We start from the raw sequence: 13965 nt of genomic DNA, 5'->3' as shown, positions 1-13965 counted from the left end.
AAGGGCCTATCTAGCTATATGCATCCTTCGTGGTAAAAAGTACTCCTACTAGTACTAGTAATTAGTACAACAATGAAAGAGAAGGTGAGAGGGTTAAAAAATATAATACTAAATGGAATACCTGGGAAGATGGTTGATGACCCACAAGTATAGGGGATCTATCTAATCCTTTCGATAAGTAAGAGTGTCGAACCCAACGAGGATCAGAAGGAAATGATAAGCAGTTTTCCGTAAGGTATTCTCTGCAAGCACTGAAATTATCGGTAACAGGTAGTTTTGTGATAAGGTAATTTGTAACGGGTAACAAGTAATAGAAGTAAACAAGGTGCGGCAAGATGGCCCAATCCTTTTTGTAGCAAAGGACAATCCTGGACAAACTCTTATATAAAGGAAAGTGCTTGCGAGGACACATGGGAATTATCGTCAAGCTAGTTTTCATCACGCTCATATGATTCACGCTCGGTACTTTGATAATTTGATATATGGGTGGACCGGTGCTTGGGTACTGCCCTTCCTTGGACAAGCATCCCACTTATGATTAACCCCTCTTGCAAGCATCCGCAACTACAAAAGGAGTATTAAGGTAAACCTAACCATAGCATGAAACATATGGATCCAAATCAGCCCCTTACGAAGCAACTCATAAACTAGGGTTTAAGCTTTTATCACTCTAGCAACCCATCATCTACTTATTACTTCCCAATGCCTTCTCCTAGGCCCAAACAATGGTGAAGTGTCATGTAGTCGACGTTCACATGACAGCACTAGAGGAGAGACAACATAAATCTCATCAAAATATCGAACAAATACCAAATTCACATGACTACTTATAGCAAGACTTCTCCCACGTCCTCAGGAACAAATGTAACTACACACAAATCATATCCATGTTCATAATCAAAGGGGTATTAATATGCATAAAGGATCTGAACATATGATCTTCCACCAAATAAACCAACTAGCATCAACTACAAGGAGTAATCAACACTACTAGCAACCCACAGGTACCAATCTAACGTTTTGAGACAAAGATTGGATACAAGAGATGAACTAGGGTTTGAGATGAGATGGTGCTGATGAAGATGTTAATGGAGATCGACCCCCTCCCGATGAGAGGATCGATGGTGATGACGATGGTGATGATTTCCCCCTCCCGGAGGGATGTTTCCCCGGTAGAACAGCTTCGCTGGAGCCCTAGATTGGTTTCGCCAAGGTTCCTCCTCGTGGCGGCGGAGTTTCGTCCCGTGAGATTTTTTCTCAGATGAAAGACTTCATATAGCAGAATATGGGCATCGGAGGCCTGTCAGGGGGCCCACGAGACAGGGGCGCACCCAGGGGGGTAGGGCGCGCCCCCACCCTCATGGCCAGTATTTTTTATATATTCCAAAACGTGCTCCCATGAAGTTTTAGGACTTTTGGAGTTGTGCATAATAGGTCTCTAATATTTGCTCCTTTTCCAGCCCAGAATTCCAGCTGTCGGCATTCTCCCTCTTCATGTAAACCTTGTAAAATAAGAGAGAAAAGACATAAGTATTGTGACATTATGTGTAATAACAGCCCATAATGCAATAAATATTGATATAAAAGCATGATGCAAAATGGACGTATCAACTCCCCCAAGCTTAGACCTTGCTTCTCCTCAAGCGGAAGCCCATAACGAAAAATATGTCCACATGTTTAGAGACAGAGGTATCGATAAAACAAAATACGGACATGAGGACATCATGATCATATGGTTTCTTGTGCTAAAGTAACAATTCATTCACAATTTCAAGTATGAATCAGAAACTTCATTGAAAACTAACAAACTATAATCTTAGTCATTGAAGCAATTGCAATTTATCATAACATCAGAAACAGTCAATATAATAGCTTTTTAGCAAGTCCACATACTCAACTATCATTTAGTCTTCCACAATTGCTAACACTCACGCTTTATTTATGGGTATGAAGTTTTAATCGGACACACATAAAGATAGCGGCTTATAGTTTTGCCTCCCAACCTTTTACCTCAAGGGTAATATCAACAATAATAGTTCATGAAAACTCACATCCAATTAGCTATATATATCACGATCTTTCCAACACACAATGCTTGCCAAAGGATAAAATGTAAAAAGGAAAGGTGAAAATCACCATGACTCTTGTATAAAGTATAAAACAAGCATAAAAGATAGGCCCTTCGCAGAGGGAAGCAGAGGTTGCCATGTGCTTTTATGGTTGGATGCACGAAATCTTAATGCAAAAGAACGTCACTTCATATTGCCACTTGTGATATGGACCTTTATTATGCAGTCCGTCGCTTTTATTTCTTCCACATCACAAGATCGTATAAAGCTAATTTTCTCCACACTAATAAATCATACATATTTAGCAAGCAATTTTTATTGCTTGCAACAATGACAACTTACTTGAAGGATCTTACTCAATCCATAGGTAGATATGGTGGACTCTCATGGCAAAACTGGGTTTAAGGACATTTGGAAGCACAAGTAGTATCTCTACTTGGTGCAAAGTATTTGGCTAGCATGAGGGGGAAAGGCAAGGTCAACATGTTGGATGATCCAAGACAATATAATTTATTTCGGATGTAAGAAAACATAACCCATTATGTTGTCTTCCTAGTCCAACCTCAACTTTTTAGCATGTCATATTTTAATGAGTGCTCACAATCATAAAAGATGTCCAAGATAGTATATTTATATGTGAAAACCTCTCTTTCTTTATTACTTCCAATTAATTGCAACGATGACCCAAACTATGTTTGTCAACTCTCAACAACTTTTATTCATCATACTCTTTATATGTGAAGTCATTACTCTCCATAAGATCAATATGATCTCTTTATTTATTTTTATTCTTTCTCTTCTCTTCTATTTTTATTCCCTCCAGATCATGGCAAGATAATCAGGCCCTTGACTCATAACTAATCTTTATTATATATAGCTCACAGACTCGATTACATAGAAGGATCATAAAGCAAAACTCAAAACTAGATCATACTAAAACTTTATTCTACTAGATCAACATATAACCAAAAGGATCGAACTAAGAAAAATGGTAAAGATAGGAGTGTGATGGTGATACGATACCGGGGCACCTCCCCCAAGCTTGGCAGTTGCCAAGAGGAGTGCCCATACCCATGTGTTTGTGACTCTTTCTTCGGAGGTGAAGGAGATGGTGATGATGATGACAATTGTGCCTTCAGCTTTTTCATTTTGTAATTGAGAAGAGCGATCTCCTCCTTTAAATCATCGACCTCCGATTCCAGCTTCAAGATCTTGTCACATAAATCTCCTTTGCTTTTCTCCCAAAAAACGAGAAGGAATAGATCGGTTGTTAGACAGTTTAGCCCTCTTAGGGAGACTAGACTTCTTGAACTTCACGTGCATATCCCCAGGTTGAGGTAGAGGAACATCCTCCTCTTCCGAACTTGAATCAATGATCCTTCTTAAATGAGAATCCTCCTCATCATCCGTAGTTCGACCACAAGGAGATAGGTCCCCATAGGTCTTTGGGTCAGCAATGAGGTGTGAGACATAGATCTCTCCGTCGGAGTCTTGAGATGACATCTTGCTCTAAATCTGCAGCAGAAACAACTCCAAACAAAAACAGAGGACATTTGCGTGGTACGGTGGTCAAAAGCTTCGGGAGATTATATAATGAATTTTTACCGACCAAAAGAACTATCATGCAAGAAAACGGAGTCTGGAGGGCACACGAGGTGCCCACGAGGCAGGGGGCGCGCCCTCCACCCTCGTGGATGCCTCGTGTCCTCCCTGAACTATTTCTTATTTCCTATTTTCTTAAATATTCCAAAATGGAGAAAAATTGCTATCAGAATTGTTTTGGAGTCAGTTTGCTTACCGTACCACATACCTCTTCCTTTTCGGAGTCTGAAACATTCTGGAAAGTGTCCCTTATTTATGGGATTACCTGAGATATAATGTTTGATTCTTTGACCATTCACCACCCTCAGATTCGTGCCTTCGAAGTTTTTGATTTTTATGTCACTGGAACGATAGACCTCCTCGATGACGTAAGGACCTTCCCATTTAGAGAGGAGTTTTTCTGCAAAAAAATCTTAAACGAGAGTTGTATAACAATGCATAATCACCAACATTAAACTCACGTTTTTGTATCCTTTTGGCATGCCATATTTTAACTTTTTCTTTAAACAATTTGCATTCTCATAGGCCTGGGTTCTCCATTCATCAAGTGAGCTAATGCCAAAAAGCCTCTTCTCACCAGCAAGTTTGAAATCATAATTGAGCTCTTTAATGGACCAATATGCCTAATGTTCTAGTTCGAGAGGTAAGTGCATGCTTTTCCATAAACCATTTTATACGGCGACATACCCATAGGATTTTTATATGCAGTTCTATAGGCCCATAATGCATCACCAAGTTTCTTGGAACAATTCTTTCTAGATCTATTAACAGTCTTTTGCAAAATTAATTTAAGCTCTCTATTACTCAATTTTACTTGGCCACTAGACTGTGGATGATATGGAGATGCAATTCTATGATTAACATCATACTTAGCAAGCATTTTACGAAAAGCACCATGAATGAAATATGAACCACCATGAGTCATTAAATGTCTAGGGACTCCAAACCTCGGAAAAATATGTGTATGATCATAACTACTAGTTGGAATAGCTTCTACATACTTAGTAATGTAATCAACGACAACTAAAATATGTGTATACCTATTAGAGGAAGGAAACGGTACCATATAATCAAAGCCCCAAACATCAAACATCAAATGGTTCCATAACAAGTGAATAATTCATAGTCATTTCTTGACATCTGCTAATATTACTAATTCTTTGACATTCATGACAAGACAAGACAATCTTATGGGCATCTTTGAAGAGAGTAGGCCAATAAAAACTGGATTGCAATACCTTATGTGCAGTTCTATCTCCAGCATGGTGTCCTCCATAAGCCTCGGAGTGACACTTGAGTAGGATTTGTTCCTGTTCATGCTCAGGTACACAACGTCTAATAACACCATCTACTCCTTCTTTATAAAGGTGTGGGTCATCCCAGAAGTAATGTCTTAAATCATAGAAAAACTTTTTCTTTTGCTGGTATGTGAAAGTATGTGGTATAAATTTAGCAACAATATAATTAGCATAATCAGCTTACCATGGAGAAGTACGAGAAGCATTTATGGTAGGTAGTTGTTCATCAGGAAAGCTATCATCAATAGGTAGTGGGTCATCAAGAACATTCTCTAACCTAGACAAATTGTCTGCAACGGGGTTCTCGGCTCCCTTTCTATCGATAATATGCAAATCAAATTCTTGTAGTAAGGGGACCCATCTAGTAAGTATAGGTTTAGCATCTTTCTTTTCCATAAGATATTTAATAGCAGCATGATCAGTGTGAACAGTTACTCTAGAATCTGCAATATAAGGTCTGAACTTATCACAAGCAAATACAACTGCTAAAAATTCCTTTTCAGTAGTAGCATAATTTCTCTGGGCACTGTCTAGAGTTTTACTAGCATATTGGATAACATTTAATTTCTTATCAACCCTTTGCCCTAGAACAACACCTACAACATAATGACTAGTATCACACATAATTTCAAAGGGTAAATTCCAATCAGGAGGCTGAACAATAGGTGCAGAAATCAAGGCTTTCTTAAGTATTTCAAATGCTTCTACACAATCATTATCAAAGACAAAAGGAACATATTTTTGTAAGAGATTAGTCAGAGGCTTGGAAATTTTAGAGAAGTCTTTAATGAACCGCCTATAAAAACCGGCATGACCAAGGAAACTTCTTATACCTTTACTGTCCTTAGGACACGGCATCTTTTCAATAGCATCAACTTTAGCTTTATCAACTTCAATAACTCTTTCAAAAATTTTATGCCCAAAGACAATACCTTCATTAACCATAAAGTGGCACTTCTCCCAATTCAAGACAAGATTAGTCTCTTCACATCTCTGCAAAACTCGATCAAGGTTGCTAAGCAATCATCAAAAGAAGTTCCATATATGGAGAAATCATTGATGAAAACCTCAACAATCTTTTCACAAAAGTCAGAGAATATAGCAGTCATACACCTTTGAAAGGTAGCGGGTGCATTGCATAAAACAAAAGGCATACGTCTATAAGAAAAGGTACCGAAAGGGCAAGTAAAAGTTGTCTTTTCTTGATCCTCTCTTGACACAGGTATTTGAGAACAACCGGAATAACCATCTAGAAAGCAAAAATGTGTATGTTTGGATAATCTTTCTAGCATTTGATCAATAAAAGGTAAAGGGTAATCATCCTTTTTAGTAGATTTATTTAATTTGCGGAAATCAATTACCATTCTATAACCTGTAACAATTCTTTGCGGGATCAATTCATCTTTATCATTAGGAACAACAGTAATACCCCCCTTCTTAGGGACACAATGGATAGGACTTACGCACTGACTATCAACAACGGGATAAATTATACCCGCCTCCAGAAGCTTTAGTATTTCTTTTCTTACCACTTCTCTCATCTTAGGATTTAACCGTTGTTGGTGATTAACAACCGGTTTCGCGTCTTTCTCCAATTTTTTTTTGTGCTGGCATAGAGTGGGACTAATGCCCTTATCATCAAGAGTATATCCAATAGCAGCACAGTGCTTCTTTAGAGTTATCAATAATTTCTTTTCTTCCTGCTCTAAAAGGTTAGCACTAATAATAACAGGGTATATATTTTTGTCATCAAGATAAGCATATTTTAGAGTATGAGGTATAGGTTTAAGCTCAAACACGGGATCACCCTTGGGTGGAGGAGGATCCCCTAGAATTTCAATAGGCAAGTTGTGTTTCAAAATAGGTCCCTATTTAAAGAATACTTCATCTATTTCCATTCTTTCATTCATAAACATATCATTTCCATGGTCAAGCAAATATTTCTCTAAAGGATCATTAGGAGGCACGGAAATAGAAGCAAGACCAATAATTTCATCTTTACTAGGCAATTCTTTACTAGGATCATAAATTTTTGAATAATAATTTCTCTTGAGAGCTCATGATTGGGGCATGAATATAGCATTGGCTTAAGCCTCCCCCCAAGCTTGAGAGATACTTTCTCCTTCGTGAGGCAAAAATTATATATATAATTACGATCACGGTGAGCCAGATGCATAGGATAAAACTTCTGATGAAATTCCAATTTCAATCGGTTGTATTTATATGATCCCATATCATCACATAGCCTAAACCATGTCAATGCCTTTCCCTTCAAAGATAAAGGGAAGACCTTCTTCTTGATAACATCATCGGGCATACCTGCAAGCTTAAAATAATCCACAAACTTCATCCACATAGATTAGGTGCAAATCGGGATGTAATGTTCCATCACCTGTGAAAGGATTAGCTAGCAGTTTCTCTATCATACCCAAAGGAATTTCAAAGTAAACATTTTTAGTAGGTTGAGTAGGTTGAGGAGCAACTCTTTGCTCTATTGGTCTGGGTGAAGATACCCCGAACAAGCCCCTCAAAGGATTATGTTCCATAGTAACAAGTGACAGTAAATTTCAGCACACTATATAAATTTTTCCTTACCAAATTCCACCTACCAAAGCCGCTTCACTCCCCGGCAACGGCGCCAGAAAAGATTCTTGATGACCCACAAATATAGGGGATCTATCGTAGTCCTTCCAATAAATAAGAGTGTCGAACCCAACGAGGAGCAGAAGGAAATGATAAGGAGTTTTCAGTAAGGTACTCTCTGCAAACACTGAAATTATCGGTAATAGGTAGTTTTGTGATAAGGTAATTTCTACCGGGTAACATGTAATAGAAGTAAATAAGCTGCAGCAAGATGTACCAATACTTTTTGTAGCAAAGGACAAGCCTGGACAAACTCTTATATAAAGGAGAGCGCTCCCGAGGACACATGGGAATTATCGTCAAGCTAGTTTTCATCACGCTCATATGATTCACGTTCGGTACTTTGATAATTTAATATGTGGGTGGACCGGTGCTTGGGTACTTCCCTTCCATGGACAAGCATCCCACTTATGATTAACCCCTCTTGCAAGCATCCACAACTACAAAAGAAGTATTAAGGTAAACCTAACCAAAGCATGAAACATATGGATCCAAATCAGCCCCTTACGAAGCAACTCATAAACTAGGGTTTAAGCTTCTGTCACTCTAGCAACCCATAATCTACTTATTACTTCCCAATGCCTTCCCCTAGGCCCAAACAATGGTGAAGTGTCATGTAGTCGACGTTCACATGACACCACTAGAGGAGAGACAACATACATCTCATCAAAATATTGAACGAATACCAAATTCACATGATTACTTATAGCAAGACTTCTCCCATGTCCTCAGGAACAAACGCAAATACTCACAAATCATATTCATGTTCATAATCAGAGGGGTATTAACATGCATAAAGGATCTGAACATATAATCTTCCACCAAATAAACCAACTAGCATCAACTACAAGGAGTAATCAACACTACTAGCAACCCACAGGTACCAATATGAGGTTTTGAGACAAAGATTGGATACAAGAGATGAACTAGGGTTTGAGATGAGATGGTACTGATGAAGATGTTGATGGAGATCGACCCCCTCCCGATGAGAGGATCGATGGTGATGACGATGGTGATGATTTCCCCTCCCGGAGGGATGTTTCCCCGGCAGAACAGCTCCCCCGGACCCCTAGATTGGTTCCGCCTCGTGGCGGCGGAATTTCGTCCCGTGAGTTTGCTTATGATTTTTTCTTGGACAAAAGACTTCATATAGCAGAGGATGGGCACCGAAGGCCTGCCAGGGGGCCCACGAGATAGGGGGCGCGCCCAGGGGGGTAGGGTGCGCCCCCACCCTCGTGGCCAGGGTGTGGGCCCCCTCTTGTTAATTCTTTCACCGGTATTTTTTATATATTCCAAAACGTGCTCCCGTGAAGTTTTAGGACTTTTGGAGTTGTGTAGAATAGGTCTCTAATATTTGCTCCTTTTCCAACCCAGAATTCCAGCTGCCGGCATTCTCTCTCTTCATGTAAGCCTTGTAAAATAAGAGATAATAGGCATAAGTATTGTGACATTATGTGTAATAACATCCCGTAATGCAATAAATATTGATATAAAAGCATGATGCAAAATGGACGTATCAATGGTGACGGTCCGATCGTGGTATATTGTGTGACCATGTTGCACATCAGTGGTACCATGGGTAACAACTGCTAATATAGTTGATCCAATATGCCAAAGTCAGCTTCAAGGTTCCAGGTTAGACCGAATCGCGGATGCAAATGCACATCCAGGATCGGCGATCTTATTTTTATTGGGGGATGACTGGTCCCTGCAAAATAATGGAGTTTCGTTATGGATCCAAATGATGGTTTGTGCATTCCGTTTGTAATCTCCCGTACCGTAGGATGGCAACCAGATGAAACAAGTCCCCTGGCTTGTCACCACGAAGATGGCGCTGTTAGGGATCCAAATGATGGTTTGTGCATTCCGTTTGTAATCTCTCGTACCGTAGGATGGCAACCAGATGAAACAAGTCCCCTGGCTTGTCACCAGGAAGATGGGGCGTAGATGGCGCACGACGTCTTCAAACGTGCAGGGGTACAAATCTGTCGTGACCAACATGCGCCAACCTCTGCCGTTGCTACCTCTTGCATTGATGGCAATCCTTATGTCGAACACCGCGATGAGATAGTAATCACTGTAGCCGGGTCGCTTTGTCGGCGGGTCCACAATTTCTATCTTATTCTATCACGTGTAGGCATCATCATACGTATTCAAGTCCAGCCAGTCCGGAAGGCCGATCCCAATGGTGGAGAAGGGGTCTACGGGAACGACCACATTGTTGTGGATGTTGTGCAAAATGATGGTGGTATCCGGCCGGAGGTATGCAAGACAATCTTCATTGGCACCAACCCAGATCTATATATAAGACGGTGGGCAGCGGAGAAATTATGGGATGGAAATGGAATAACTAAGTACTACATGATCAAACTCCATGACTAACCTGCTCATCGGACAAAATCCGACTACCTCTCAACGTCATCAACTCTAGCGGAGTCAACATGCAACCATGCCCAGGGAGCGGTGGACTGTTCGAAGGATTGTCCCACAGAAGAACCTTCTCCTTGAGGATGCACGGAAGACCAAGAAGCACGGCCTTTTCCCAAGCCTGTTTAAGCACCGTCTCGAAAAAGTTGGTGCAGGAAGCACCAAGCCTGCGCCGGTGAGGATATCGAAGTAGCGCGTGATTTCTCCCAGAGGATCGTCATCCAAGGTCTCACAGCCCCGACGAGGAGGAGAACCGCCTGGCGAATCCATGGGATCAGCGACGAACTGCCTTCTCTTCGGGGGAGGGGAACTAGCGAGGAGGAGATAAGAGCGTAGTAACCATAGGGCCCCATCCCTTCCAACTGTAGCTCCTCGATCGTTCCTTAGCGAAGGGATGAGTACTACTCCCTTCGTCTGGAAATACTTGTCATCAAAATGAATAAAAGAGGGTATATATAGATGTATTTTAGTTATAGATACATCCCCTTTTGTCTATTTTGATGACAAGTATTTTTGGACCGAGTGTTCTCAACTAGTAGTGCGATGTACTGTACTTGTAGTATAGTGCACCAGTTTTGAACTCTTGAATCTCAGGGCCAAGGAGCTACAGTTGGAAGTGGAGAGTAGTATTGTTCTCTAGAACCATCGCTGTACTATAAATGCAGGGAAAGTACACCTGTGTAGTGGGTACTCTCGGTGCTCTATTCAAGCGCATAGCTGGCCTACTCAGCCGCTCCTCTCACGCACACACTAGCAGCCTGTTTATTAGCAACGGTTACTACAGGGGTAGGACATTTGAGTTATTTGATACAGCGAGAATAAGGATTTTCGCTTCCATTTGTGGAGGTGTAATGGATCTCTTCGAACTTTGTTAGTAGTTCCTTCTTTATGAATGAGATGAGGCAAAGATTTTTCCTATGTTTCAAAACAAAAAAATCACGTGAAGATGAATTTCTTTTATAGAGCCGATAATGGAGTGAAGTCCATGCATGTAATGGCACAAGCTACAGAGTAGTAGAGTACTAGCACTTTATGTACAGAGCCATATTGCATAGTTTCCAATGCCGCGCCAGGCTTTTCCAGCTCCTCGGGCTTAATTGGGAGGCGCTGGTGTAAATATGCTACTAGCTGATGAGGAAGCTACAAGTGAGGTGCCGCTAGGGCGAGCACGCGAGCCACGAGATGATGGGAAGGAAACCCCGTTCACCTGACTGGGCTATCCAGTGCACCCAGATTGTGGTGCGACACGTCCGTTCCACTTCAAAACTCAGACTACCTGTGTACAATATTGGCTCGCAACGAAGTTACTATTTAAAAAAGGGCCACCGTGTGTTTTGCCAGGATCGAACCCATAAAACGAGGTATACACTCCTGCGACCACTAGTAGTACTTGTTGTAGTACAACGCAACCTAGAATCGCCTTTTGTCGCTAGTAGTACATTGTTCCTTACAAGAAACCACTAATAATGTCAAGAAACCACTAATAATGCCAAGAAACTACTACCACTTGCATACGTGGCAGACTTAAGATAAGACTACCTTATGAACCATTGTACATGCCCTTAGCAACTAGCCCTACAAAGAAATGACTACTCTACAAAGTCTTGTTATATGCACGTTTCAACCCATGTCGCCCCTTAAGTCAACGCCTTCTATTCGACCGGCAAGTTAGGCATTATGACTTGTGGGACCTACATGTCAGTCTATACAAAAATCCCCGAGTGACCTCGTACCTCTGGCCCGTCCACCTAGTCATCCTCGGCCATGGGATGCAGCTACCGCCGCCGGTAGAAGGCGATGTCAAAACCGATGGCGATGCGGAGCCCATCTTGCGACAGTCTGGATGCCAGCTCCGTCCGGTGCTCGCGGCCGCTAGCTAGCCAAGATAGCTCCGTCCAGCTACTTGTATGCAAGGTTTGCTAGCTAGATTGGCACGACAATGCGGCGGATTGCTCACGCGCGCCACGCTAAGGCCAGCCATCTGGCTCGAGGGAAGGCCAGCGTGGCGGCTCGCTCACGCGTGAGTCATGCTCGGGCCAGCCTACCACCCTGTGCGGAGGCCAGCGCGGCATCCGGCCCGTTCGACGGATGGCGGCTAAGTCGCTCATCACTGGTGCCACCAACGAACATGCATCAGTATTGTTTAAAGTAATGTTCATGAAAAATAATGATTTGAGGGGGAATAACAGGATAGAAGGTCAGATGTGGGTCCCTCGTGTCAACGGTCAAACTAAATGTGTTGGTTTAAGCTGCCTTGTCAGCATGGTCGTGTGGGCTAACCATGTCATAAACGGATTTAAACGAGCTTAATCGGCACTAGGTAGTAGTTTTTGGCGTGGATTAAGAAATTTTGGGTATGTTTTTGCTATTTTTTGTACAATAGTTTCTTCCTAGGGCTGGTTGAAAGTGGTAGTTTTTTGTTAAATACTCTACATATTGTAAGTAGGAGTGGAAGTTAAGCTTTGGAAGCCAATAAGCAAGGCTAGTTACATAGTGCCTATGTGTACGTGATTGAAAGTAAATATCAACCATGAGTGACTAATATCTTGATGGAAAACTCGAAACTATGGAAATACTAGCATGTTTTGCATGGTTGTACATACTAGCAATGTTCATGTGCGTTGCAACGGATCATAATTAGAATAATACTTATTCGCAAACTTGATACAAAACACTCTAATTTCGATATACATATATCACTAGAGATATATTATGTTTCAATCAGAATATATTCCTTGGGCTGTTTTGGTGAGGTGAGGGAGGGATGTGGTTGGTTTTAAGATACTAATTATGGGTTTTTCTGCAAATTGGTAGAGAAGTGGGATGTTGGTGAGAAAAGGCAACAACTTACCTCACAGTCGTTAGATGTAGATCTAATGGTTAGAAATGACGGATGGCAGACACACCATCATCAGCAACTTAATCTTCTGTAGGAGTACTAGCAAGATGTCCGTGCATTGCACGGAACATCAAGATGCATTTTTTTTTATAAAACACTTGTTGTGATTGACCCATGCGGGAGTAATTCCATGTGTAAAAACTAATGATATCTCGAGAAAGAGGAGATAAGGTGAAGAGGAGTGGGGCGTGGTGGTGATTGGTGGTCGGACTGAGCAGAGGCATGGGGATGGATGATGCCGGCAGCGGCCACCAGGACAGTTTGTTCCAGAGGCTTCCTTTTTTAATTGCTCAACAATGAGGTTGTTGGAGATAAGGATGAACGAGGGAAGGCCTTGTCTGCAAATGTGGAGAGAGGTGCGAGTGTCTTTTAGTTTAATTTCCATCCATCGGATATAGATTGGACGGTCTATATTGCAAGATGGCACACGTCCCATCATCACCAACTCGGTTTTTTATAAGAGAACAAATATAAGTATGGGGATACAAATGTATTATTGATACTTGTTTCTATAAACTATGATCTACATTCTATTCAACGGCTCATCATGTGGGGCCTTAGCACAATGACTTCTCGACTAAGTAAAACAAAGGTTTTCCCATCACCGATAAGGAGGGGGTGATGGCGGCGCACTTTCGGCTTGCTCTAGTCCTAATAGTCATACTAGGTGGTCTACGCACGTGTAGATTTATTCTTGTTCACGTCTCATGTTCGCCGTACTGCCACGACTGTTGATGAATAGACGGTAAGTTATTCACGGGGAAACCCTTGTTGAGCGTGTTTGCGAGAGAGAGAGAGAGAGAGTGCGTGTGTGATATGTCTAGAGACTGAGGCAATGATAAGAGATTCTTGGTGTCTATGTGTGTGGAGGATAGAGAGAGACATGTACATGGGGCTTTTTGTTGTGTAACATGGAGACACATAGACATGATCAGAGAGTGAGTGTGTGAGATACACATGTGGACATGGGGAGAGATGTGTGAGTTAGAGATATGGAGAATTTTGGTGTGCATCTGATCTAGAGAGG

Source organism: Triticum dicoccoides, chromosome 7A (genome assembly GCF_002162155.2).
Source record: "Triticum dicoccoides isolate Atlit2015 ecotype Zavitan chromosome 7A, WEW_v2.0, whole genome shotgun sequence".
Classification (NCBI taxonomy): domain Eukaryota; kingdom Viridiplantae; phylum Streptophyta; class Magnoliopsida; order Poales; family Poaceae; genus Triticum; species Triticum dicoccoides.
The sequence above is the reverse complement of the archived record's forward strand: the minus strand, read 5'-3'. Positions refer to the sequence as shown.